The sequence below is a fragment of the Nyctereutes procyonoides genome, unplaced genomic scaffold (genome assembly GCF_905146905.1).
Source record: "Nyctereutes procyonoides isolate TBG_1078 unplaced genomic scaffold, NYPRO_anot_genome, whole genome shotgun sequence".
In the NCBI taxonomy this organism is placed as follows: domain Eukaryota; kingdom Metazoa; phylum Chordata; class Mammalia; order Carnivora; family Canidae; genus Nyctereutes; species Nyctereutes procyonoides.
This window is the reverse complement of record NW_026575135.1, coordinates 2,199,681-2,208,774: the sequence shown is the minus strand read 5'-3', so window position 1 is coordinate 2,208,774 and position 9,094 is coordinate 2,199,681. Positions and strand designations below refer to the sequence as shown.

The following is a 9,094-nucleotide window of genomic DNA, read 5'->3' as shown; positions in this document are numbered from 1 at the left end:
TAGTGTTATTAGGCAAGTTGCCAAGAAATGTTTTCTTCAATATCAAGTTATATCTCAAGGATATCACTTTGAAAAGGAAAGAATGTACCTTTGCTGTTGGACTACTAATTCTGAGATTTTAGAACAAAGTATTCACCCTGGAAGTTATCTCAGTGATCAGTTCTAATAATCAATTTGTTTTCCAGTGGTGCAAACTAAGTTTCTAGACAAAGGGACTAACTTTCCGAAGGTCACAGGGGACAAATCACTAAGTAATTAAAATTAAGACACAAGTCACATAACTTTCAGTTGATTTGGTTTTCTGCCTCATTGGGGTTCTCCTCTTTATCTTTTGTACCTTCATTCATATAGTCTCTCTTTCAAAAATATTCATAAGCCTTTTTCTTTGTATTATACAGTAGATTTCTATACCATTAAAATCAGGTTGGGCTCTCTCTTCTGAAATCATAAAAAGCTACAGGAAAGTACAATAATTGTAAGTGACATCAGCAACATGGTTAATAAGATGTCCTTAGTAACATCTTTATCTCAGCAACAACTTGGTATCCATCAAGAACAAAAGTGCCTTTGTGAGAGCCATGGGATCCAGCACCATACACCAAGGGACCCAAGAAGACATCTTGCCCAACTGAACATCAGGTATTAGACATGGAAACTTTGGCCCAATTGTGGACACTGCATGGCACTGCAGTGGCTCTGATCCCTCTTACTGCATTCTTGGAGCTGCTGGACAACATTGACATAGACAAGTGAGCCTTTGTGGAAGTTCAGGTTTTGAGAGGACAATTTGCAGTACATAATGGCTAGAAGAATTTAAAAATAATAAGCCAAGAAACACAGGCTTAGATGCATTGGAAAGTGTAAGGAACATTTTAACTTTAGTCACTTAACTCCTCCCCAAAGGCATACAGTGAGTGTCACGTGAAGTCTTCTCAGCCTGTGATTCTTCTACAGGGGAAAGTGAGAGTCTGTGAATGAGCATCCGACTTCCCTAGCTGTGTGGGATATTGCCAAAAATGACCCATTTTTCTCTCCTCTCATCCAGAGCACCATCGAGTCAAGAGCCGCATGACTGGGAAGCAGGAGGAAGTTAAGAGAGTAGCAAATAAGAATCTTGGGGATCAAAGCACAGTGCAGTGATTTCCATCAAGAAGACTATTCAAAAGCCACTGGGGAGACCTCATCCACGGATTCCCCCCAACAGGGCAACCACAGCCCCCCACACTTCACCTACACTCCTCCACCAACTATGGCAGGCTCCTTGTGTGCAATTCCAATGGCAGCAAGAGTGAGCACTGGCAGATAGCTACTGAACATGGGTAGAAAACCAGCCCCAATCTGCAGACCAGGAAGAGACTACAGATTTCAGCTTTGGGTACATTTTGGGAATAACAAAAAGAGGCTAAAATTCATATAGAATCACAAAAGTCCCTAAGTAGCCAAAGCAATCCTGAGAAAGAACAAAGCTAGAGGCCTCGCATGACCTGACTTCAAACTATATTTTGAAGCTATGGGAATAAAAACAGTTTTTCTGGAGCACCTGGGTGGCTCAGTTGGTCTGCCTTCAGCTCAGGTCATGATTCCAACATCCTGGGGTGGAGCCCCGCATGGGCTTTCTGCTCAGTGGGGAGCCTGCTTCTCCCTCTTTCTCTGCCTGCTGCTCTGTCTGCTTGTGGTCTCTCTCTGTCTCTCTCTCTCTCTCTGTTAGATAGATAGATGATAGATAGATAGATAGATAGATAGATAGATAGATAGATAGATGATAGATAAACTCTATAAAACAACAACAAAAAATTTTGCTGTTTTATAAAAACAGACACATAAGCCAATGCAGCAACATTAAGCACCAAGAAAATAAACCCTCATGTATATGATCAACTAATGGTTAACAAGGAAACCAAGAATACTCAGTGGAGAAAGGATAATTTTTTTTTTTCCAAATAAATGGTGCTGGGGGGCAGCCCGGGTGGCTCATTGATTTAGCACCGCCTTCAGCCCAGGGCATGATCCTGGAGTACTGGGATCAAGTCCCACGTCAGGCTCCCTGCATGGAGCCTGCTTCTCCCTCTCCCTGTGTCTCTGCCTCTCTCTCTCTCTCTCTTTCTCTCTCTCTGTCTCTCATGACTAAATAAATACAATCTTAAAAAACAAATAAATGGTGCTGGGAAAACTGGATAGTCACATGCAGAGAATGAAATTGGATATTTTTCTTATACCACTCACAAAAGTTAACTCAAAATGCATTTAACACTTAAACTTTAGACCTGAAACTGTAAAACCCCTAGAAGAAAAATAGAGAGAAACCTCCATGACATTGGTCTTGGAGAAGTTATTTTTGGATATGACACCAACAGGATAAGAAAAAAAAAAAAAAAAACAAAGAAAAGAAAAGAAAAAAAAAAAAACTGGGCACGTGGGTGGCCCAGTTCATTAAGCATCCAAATCTTGATTTCAGCTTAGGTCATGATCTCAGGGTTGTGAGATCAAACTCTACACTGGGCTCCATTCTCAATGGGAAGTGTGTTTGAGATTCATTCTCCTTCTGCCCCTTCTCCGCTTATGGGTACCTGTGCTCTCTCTCTTTCACAAACAAACAAACAAACAAACATTTTGAAAAAAGCAAAAATTAATAAGTAGGATTACACCAAACTAAAAAAGTTTCTGCATGGCAAAAGAAATATACATACAATGGAATTTACTCAGCCATTAGAAACAATGAATACCCACCATTTGCTTCAACGTGGATGGAACTGGAGGGTATTATGCTGAGAGAAGTAAGTCAATTGGAGAAGGACAAACATTATATGATTTCATTGATACAGGGAATATAAGACATAGTGAAAGGGATTATAGGGGAAAGGAGAGAAAATGAGTGGGAAATATCAGAGAGGGAGACAGAACATGAGAGACTCCTAACTCTGGGAAATAAACAAGGGGTAGTGGAAGGGTGTGGGTGGGGGGATGGGGTGACGGGCACTGAGGGCACTTGTTGGGATGAACAATGGGTGTTATGCTATGTGTTGGAAATTGAACTCCAATAAAAAATATACAAAAAAAGAGAGAAATAGTCAACAAAGTAAAAAGGCAACCTACAAAATGGGAGAAGATATTTGCAAATTGTATATCTGATAAAGCAGTAACATTCAAAATATAGAAGGAGCTAATACAAATCAACAGCAAAATAGATGAACTGATTAAAAATGGACAGAGGTAGGTGGCAATGCCTTAACCGTATGCGTGTTGTCAGGCCCGAGGGCCTCTTCCATCCTTGTCAAGAGTGCTAACCTTCTCTCCTTTCATACACAGGTCAACTAATATTCGATAAAGGAGGAAAGACTATCCATTGGAAGAAAGACAGTCTCTTCAATAAAGGGTGCTGGGAAAATTGGACATCCACATGCAGAAGAATGAAACTAGACCACTCTCTTGCACCATACACAAAGATAAACTCAAACTGGATGAAAGATCTAAATGTGAGACAAGATTCCATCAAAATCCCAGAGGAGAACTCAGGCAACACCCTTTTTGAACTTGGCCACAGTAACCGGAGAAGGACAAACAGTGTATGTTCTCATTCATTTGGGGAATATGAATAATAGTGAAAGGGAATATAAGGGAAGGGAGAAGAAATGTGTGAGAAATATCAGAAAGGGAGACAGAACATAGAGACTTCTAACTCTGGGAAATGAACTAGGGGTGGTGGAGGGGGAGGAGGGCGGGGGGTGGGGGTGAATGGGTGACGGGCACTGAGGGGTACACTTGACGGGATGAGCACTGGGTGTTATTCTGTATGTTGGTAAATTGAACACCAATAAAAATTAATTTATTAAAAAAATAAATTAAAAAAAATGGACAGAGGAATTTAAAAGACATTTTTCCAAAAAAGATATACAATGGCCTTCAGGTACATGAAAAGATGTTCAACGTCACTAATTGTCGGTGAAACACAAGTCAAAGCACAACAAGATATCACCTCACACTTGTTAGAATGGCTATTATTGAAATAAAATAAAAAAAAAAAACACAAGAGATAACAAATATTGGCCAGGATGTGGAAACAAGGAAACCCATATGCACTGTTGGTGGGGATTTAAGGTGATTACAGACACTGTGGAAACAGCATGAAGGTTCCTCAAAAAAAGCTAGAAGTACCATGTGATCCAGCAATCCCATTTCTGGGTATATATCCAAAGGAAATGAAAGCAAGATCTCAAAGAGCTATCTGTACTCCCATGTTCATTATAGCATTATTCATAATAGCCAAGATATGGAAACAACCAAAGTTCCCATCAACAGATGAATGGATAAAGAAGTTGTGGTAAGTATATATAATTGGGTATTATTCATCTATGAGAAAGTGAGAAATCCTGCCATTTTTTAAGACTTTATTTATTTATTTATTTATTTGAGAGAGAGGGAGGGAGGGAGAGCACAGAAGGAGAAGCAGACCCCCTGCTGAGCAGAGAGTCTGACATGGGTCTCAAACCCAGGACCCCAAGGGCATGACCTGAGCCAAAGGCAGATATTTAACCGACTGAGTCACCTAGGAGCCCTTAAATCCTGCCATTTGTGACAATAACTCGAGGGCATTAAGTGAAATAAGTCAGACAGACAAGTACTGTGTGATATCAGTTATATGAGAAATCTAAAAAAGTCAAACTCATAGAAACAGAGTAGCATGGTGATTGCCAGGGGTTAGGGATGGTGGAAATGGGGAGATGTTGATCAGAGGGTATAAATTTCCAGTTATAAGGTAAATAAGTTCTAGGGATCTAATGTACAACTTGGTGATTATAGGTAGTAATACTGCATTTGATACATGGAAGTTCCCAAGAAGGTGGACCTTAAATGTTCTTACCATAAAAAAGGAACGGTAATTATGCAAGGTGATGAAGATATTAACTACCCCTATTATGGTAATCATTTCACAATATAGAAGTGTATCAAATTATCACAATATTCACCTTAAACTCAAATCATTACATTGTACATACATGTATATGTCAATGGTCTCAATAGGACTGGAATGAGAAAAAAATGCAATCACTGTCCATTTAGCATAGGCCATGAAGTACTTTTGTATGTTTATTTCCACTCCACAGAGCTACAGTTTGTGGTGGTTAACAGGAGTGCTGCAGACCCAGACATCCTGAGTTCAAATTACCTATACAGCACTGATTTTAGGCAAATTACTTAAAACCCCCCATGCCTCCATTTGTCATCTCTTGGTAGTCAAAAAGAGTGGCCTGCCTCATGGCTTGTTGTAGAGTTTAGATGATGTGATAGATGTAAACCATTCAGAAGAGAACTTTGAGCATGTGAACATCGTAAGGATGATCTGTTATTCATTCTATGCTTTGCCTTCCTTCATTTCAGAGACCAACTGGTAGAAGATAGCAATGAGCCCGTATGTGGGGAGTTAGATGTCCCATGTGACCTTTAAGATCAAAAGAAATAGCTTTATTTACTGCCTATTCACTGGATACTAGTACCATTACCTATGCTCTTAAATAAGTGAGGAAGCTAAAGTTCAGAGAACTTACATAACTTGCAGAAGATGCACAGATAAGAAGATTCAGGAGTCTTTTTTGTTTTGTTTTGTTTTGTTTTTAAGATTTTATTTATTTATTTATTCACACAGGGTTGGGGGGCGGGCAGAGACACAGGGAGAGGAAGAAGCAAGCTTCCTGCAAGAAGCTTGATGCAGGACTGGATCCCGGATCCCAGGATCATGCCCTGAGCTGAAGGCAGATGCTCAACTGCTGAGCCACCCAGGCATCCCTTGTTTTTGTTTCTAGGTCTTCTGCTGCTGGATATATACACATATAATCAGCTTGATCTATATGTGTATCACCAGATAATAAAAAAAAAAAAAAGATTACCAACTCTAGATTCAAGCATTCGTTCTACTGATCTTTTACCATATTGTCTCTAGGAGGGCAGTTTGGGTTAAATAGATTTTCTAATATGTAAGAGATATAAACATATGGCTATTAATTGTGAATTTGTGGCCCTATTGATTTTTTCTTTTCCAATCCTTGAATAGGCCATGTTCTATCTGACTAACTTGTACACGTCTGCCTTCTGCTCATTCTTCTAGACACACACACACACACACACACACGCATAGCTATGATGCATCCCACCTTCATTTTCCCAACTAATTCCTCCAGCTTATTCTCAGCCTTTAATATCAAATGCTCCAAGATACTTCCTTGTCCCCACCACCCTCAGCATGTTTAGATACCTGGCTTCTGTCTTTCCACATTGCTTTATGTCCCATCATCATAGCACTTATCGAGTCAGATTATGTTTTCTGCTAAAGTATAAGCAGCTTGGGAGTTGAGACTGAGCACGTTGCACTTACTGCTTCAGTTCTATGCCTAGTGCAGTTGCCACCAAGTTGTTGTTCTATGAATATTCGATGAATGAAAGAATGAGTGAGTGAATGAATGAACGAAAAACTATTGGTACTCATTAGACTTGCATAAGAACATCTGCACCAAAATCTCCATCATTTGCAACAACAACAAATAAAATAGATAAAAAAGAGTTAAGGAATTATAGGCTTAAAGATGATTTTAAAAATAATAACTGGCATAGAGAATAACCCTTCAAAAGCCTAGTCACAAACGTAAGCCCATTTCTAAATTGCAACATTCATTTCGCCCACATTTTGCTTACCTCAAACTAGAAAGGCACCAAGATGCCATGATTAGGGCAGAGCTTGCATCCAGAGATTTGTACATAATTCATAGTTTAAGTTCTGCAAGTTTGCATAATAAATAGTTTAAATACTGCAGCAACAGAGCTGGAGAGGAAATTAGGATTCTGAATGAAAAAGTTAATTATACCTCCAAGGATTTTTTTTTTTTTTGCAATACATTAAAAACAAGCTTAGAAGAGGATAATTTAGGCTAAAAAGAGACGGAAATGCAGGAGATTATGGGAGTGGTGATAACTGACAAGTTATCTTATTAAGTGGGGGTAATTAGACTAAATTAATTTTAAAATTGTAGCAGCGAATTCTAGATCAACAATAGCGTAAATAATTTATGGGGCTGATGATCTTGCAGCTGGAGTCATTTCTGTTAGATGGACTCTGTTCTTAACATTATTGGCCATTTTCTCTGTTTCAACCATTCTATTCAGATAACCCTGGGGGGTATAGTTTACAACTGGAATCTCCACCCTTTTAGCTAGGCTGCCAAAATAGATCAAAATACAAGAAATCTGCATCAAAGGAGAGCAGCTTTTTGTAAAAAGATGTCATACAATAGCTTTTCATCCATTTGTATGTCCATTCACTAACCCAATCCAAAATATGGATACTACTACTAATACTGCTATTAATAAATAGTATTAAGTTAACATGTTTTTAGAACTTAATGTGGGTCTAGGTAATATGTTGAGCATGGCATATGCACTATTTTGTTTATTTTAAACAACTGCCTTGTGAAACATGCACAAATATTAGTCCTCAACTAAGGGCTCAGAGCAATGCAGCAACCCGCCCAAGAACACACAATTAATAAGAACTTTGGTCAGAACCCCAGCAGGATGATACCAGAGCCACGGTCAAAACTATTGTGCTGTTCTAAGCACAGACCAGATGTCAAGAACAGATATTCTCACTTGGAGATTTTGTAATTTAGGGAGTAAACACAATGGAGGAAAATACCCACCTTTATTTTTTTTTAAGATTTTATTTATTTATTTATGAGAGAGAGAGAGAGAGAGAGAGGGCAGAGACACAGGCAGAGGGAGAAGCAGACTCCATGCAGGGATCCCGACGTGGGACTTGATTCCAGGATCCCGGGATCATGCCCTGAGCCCAAAGCAGACATTCAACCACTAAGCCACCTAGGCATCCCACTATCTTAACTTTTGATAGAACCATAGAGCAAGGGAAAGATAAAAATCTTTGTTTTCTTTTTATCTTCTAAAGAAGCCAATTTTTTTAAATTTAAATTCAACTTGTCAGCATTTAGTGAAGGTGCCATTTTGCTTGTCCCCCTCATGCCTCACCTTTCTGTAAGTTCCTAGCAGGGTCATGAATGCCACTATATTGAAATTCTCAGGAGCCAATTATACAGGGATGAAACAGACATCTGACAGGCAAGAGCATTCCTCTGGCCGTGATGGACAGCTGATCAGTAATTGAAGGGATGATTTATGGCTTAAAGGGAAGAGTACCTATCTCATGTGCACATACACATCTGTTCATATAAAACATATCTTTCCAAAATTCTTTTGATCAAACAAATATTACCCTGGACTTTCTCATCTTTCCTTTGTATATCAGAAAATGTAAATGGCTTTGCCCAAGAGCACACAGATAATCAGGATTCTAGGTTTCCTGACTTGCTCAATTGTTTTTTTTTGTTTGTTTGTTTTGTTTTTATTTTTTTTTTCCAGGCAGCATGTTGCTTCTGCCTTGTAGAATAAAATTCAAAGTTGTTGGCTTCATTTCCAAGGCTGTCAATGGACTACACAAGTTTGGAGCCATCCTTCCTCTGCATCTCGGCTAAAAGCCTCTTCTTCCATGAAGCCTTCCACTCTCTTCGGTCATAGTTCTTCCCTTTTGTTGGCTCTTATTACATTGCAGTAACTGTTTATAGCAATTATCACAATCAAGAAGGTTGAAATTATGACAGTTTCCCTGGCTTCCCAATTCCTAGTGGAAGAAGCCAAAGCATTACATACAACAAAAGCATTAAACAGGAGTGACTATAATCTAGGACTTTCCCTCTCTGATCAGTATTCTTTTTAATCCAGATTCTTTAGGTATCCTGATTCTTTCAGGATACACTGAATATGGACTTAAGTAATAAGATTCCTGCTAGTGATTCCTGCTAGAGAAGATTCCTTCCCATTCCCCTCTCAACTGGGAATGAGAAGCAAAGGATTGAGCATGTAAGTGGGGCACAGGAACCCTTCCTTATTCTGTCCTTTAGCCCTAACTTGTCTGAAAACATTGAACCAAAGATAATCGGTAGAATTAAAGGGAAACATAATCTCCCCTTATAAACTTTGAGGTGTTCAATCCACCAAGCTTCAGGAGGTATTTCTACCAGATTTGTCAACTGGGAGA

At 39.1% G+C, this 9,094-nt stretch overlaps 1 non-coding gene across 1 annotated transcript; it reads right to left on the bottom strand.

Annotated features, from left to right (window-relative positions):
• Nucleotides 1–3,182: 3,182 nt before the first annotated feature.
• Nucleotides 3,183–3,304, bottom strand: LOC129495316 (U6atac minor spliceosomal RNA). Its single transcript, XR_008661486.1, has one exon. It is a non-coding gene; the product is annotated as a U6atac minor spliceosomal RNA (small nuclear RNA).
• Between the last annotated feature and the right edge of the window lie 5,790 nt (nucleotides 3,305–9,094).